The sequence below is a fragment of the Nicotiana tabacum genome, chromosome 18 (assembly GCF_000715075.1).
Source record: "Nicotiana tabacum cultivar K326 chromosome 18, ASM71507v2, whole genome shotgun sequence".
NCBI classification, from domain to species: domain Eukaryota; kingdom Viridiplantae; phylum Streptophyta; class Magnoliopsida; order Solanales; family Solanaceae; genus Nicotiana; species Nicotiana tabacum.
This window is the reverse complement of record NC_134097.1, coordinates 118,729,018-118,732,076: the sequence shown is the minus strand read 5'-3', so window position 1 is coordinate 118,732,076 and position 3,059 is coordinate 118,729,018.

Here is a 3,059-nt window from a genome sequence, read left to right as displayed (position 1 = left end):
CCCAAATACAACCCATGAAATTCATCCAAAACAAAAGGTATTTCAACCCAACTTATATACTATAGCAATTTATTTAGTTGCCCCAGTTTTACTTTTTTTTTTTTTTGTATTTTTAATTTTATGTTCTTTTATTTTTCTGCACCATCCACCCACCCTGCCCTCTCCCCTCAAAAAGAAATTTTTTACTTTTTTTTTGTGTTTTCAGTTTTTTGTTTTTTTTTCTGCACCACCAACCCCCCCTCAAAAAAAATTTATATTTTCAATTTTCTGTTTTTTTTTCTGCACCACCCACCCTGCAAAACCCCCCTCCCCGAAAACTGTATTTTTTTACCTTTTTTTTGTTTTTTCAATTTTCTGTTTTTTCTGCACCACCCACTCCTCACCCCCTCCGTTTTTCTGCATCGCCCACCCGCCCCCCCCCCCCACTACCACCCCCACCCCCAAAATATTTTTCGACTTACACATTTTAAGGTAAAAGGCTTTTTTATGCAAGATGAGCATCGTTCTAAAATATGGGTCAAGTTGGGCGGGTTGGGTTATGACCTATTGTTTATCCCATCTTGACCCAGCCCATCTTAGCTCAAGTACACTTTGGGCTGGGTTGGCCAATGACCCATTTTTTGACCTGCCTCATCTTGACCCGCCCATTTGCCACCCCTAGTTACAACTACTCGAAATGCAAGACTAGTTGTCTTTAATTTGACAAGGGAAGTTACAAAAGTTTGAGTTTACGCTTGTTTGCAACAAATTTGTGCAGAAATATAAATCTGCAATCACAAACAACTATAAAAAAAAGATTTTATTGATAAACTGTCACGACCCAAATCCCGAACCTGGCCGTGATGGCGCCTCTCGTGAAGACAAGGCCAGCCAGTCTAACCAAATTCGTCCTTTAAATAGTAAGTTAACACAAATAAAGTATAATCATGGTTTAAGAATACCAAGTAGCGGAAAGTATAGATAAAATGCGGAAATCCAAACCCGACACAGCCCTAACCGGGGTGTCACAAGTCATGAGCAACTAATGAATCCTGATACAAGTCTACAAAATACGAAATCTGATACAATAGTTCGATTAACATGGAAATGATAAGATAAGGGAGGCACGGGGCTGCGGACGCCAGCAGCTACCTCGTAGTCTCCGAAACACCACCTGGACCGGAAGGATCAGCTCTCAGGAGTGGAAATCTGTTATGCCTGAATCTGCACACACGGTGCAGGGAGTAATGTGAGTACTCTGACCTAGTGAGTAACAAATATAAATAACGGCTGAAAGTAAGAAAACACGTGAAGGCACAAAACATTCTATACAGAAGCAGTAAATCACTTAAAATAGTAAATCAGTGAAATATCAATCTAAATCTCTTTTAAAACAAGTAAAACAAGTAATTTGGCGGTAAATAACAAGTAGAAATCCGCCCCTCGGGCACAGTATCAATCACTCAGTATAGTATCAGCCCCTCGGGCTCACTCTCAGAACAGTATCAGCCCCTCGGGCACAGTATCAATCACTCAGTATAGTATCAGCCCCTTGGGCTACCTCACAATCACTCATATCAGCCCCTCGGGCTCAGAATAGTATCAATCACTCAGAACAATGGGTACCCGCGCTCACTGTGGGTGTGCAGACTCCAGAGGGGCCCCTTACGGCCCAAGTGCTATATCAAGTCACCTCGTGGCATCACCACTTAGCATATCCTGACATCTCTCAAGCCACTGAAAATAGTGATAATTGGCACGAAGCCCAAATATAGCAATCAGCCCAAATCATGATGATAACAAATCAATTTCAGTCAAATATACAGTAAAATCATCAATCGGGACGGGCCAAGTCACAATCCCCAGTAGTAAAAGACCCTGCACTCATTATCCAGCGCGTGTCTCACCTCAATATAGCACTACGATATGCAATCCGGGGTTTCAAACCCTCAGGACATCATTTACAATCATTACTTACCTCAATCCGAGCAAAATACTACTCCACAATGCCTTTGTCTCTCAAATCGGCCTCCGAATGTCTCGAATCTAGTCACAATAATTCGATTCAGTTAATAAAAATTATAGGAATTAACTCCATATAAAATTCTACATTTTCCATTAAAAGATCTGAAATTGTACTCAAAATTCGCTCGTGGGGCCCACATCTTGGAACCCGACAAAAACTACGAAATATTAAACCTCACCCAACCACGAATCCAACCATATAAATTTTTCCAAACTTTCCAGATCACTCCTATAATTCATTATTTAAATTCTGGAGGTCTCGAAATCAAATTTCAATCTCTAGAACTAAAAAATGGACCTTTGGATCATTACATGCTTATGCTCAAAACGGCAAAAATCTTCCAAAAACTCTTCCAAAACTTATCCGAGCCTCATGGGACCCCGACCAAATATGCAACACACCCCATAACATAATTCAAACTTGTTCCAACCTTCGAAATGCTCAAAGCAACATCAAATCACTCTCGGATTCAAGCCTAAGAATTCCAAAACTTTCGAATTCGGAATTTGATCAAAAGGTCTATCAAACCTCGTCCGAATGACCTGAACTTTTGCACACATATCACAAATGATACAACGAAGCTACATCAACTCTTGAAATTCCATTCTGACCCTCGGATCAAAATCTCACCTATCAACAGGAATTTGTCAAAATACTAACTTCGCCAATTCAAGCCTAATTCTACACTGGACCTCCAAAACCACTTCCGATAACACTCCTAAGCCACAAATCACCTCTCAAAGCTAACCGAACCATCGGAACTCACATCCGAGCCCTCTAACTCATAAGTCAATATCCGGTTGACTTTTCCGACCTAACCCTTCTTAAAAGAGATTTAGCATCCCATTTCTTACCAAATTCCACTCCAACGCAAACCAAATCAACACGACCACATAAAACACGGATAACGAAGCATAAAGAAGTAGAAATGGGTAAAACGGAGCGGTAACTCATGAGACGACGAGTCAGGTCGTTACATCTTCCCCAACTTAAACAAACGCTCGTCCTCGAGCGAGTCAAGAAACATACCTGAAGCCTCAAACAGGTGAGGATA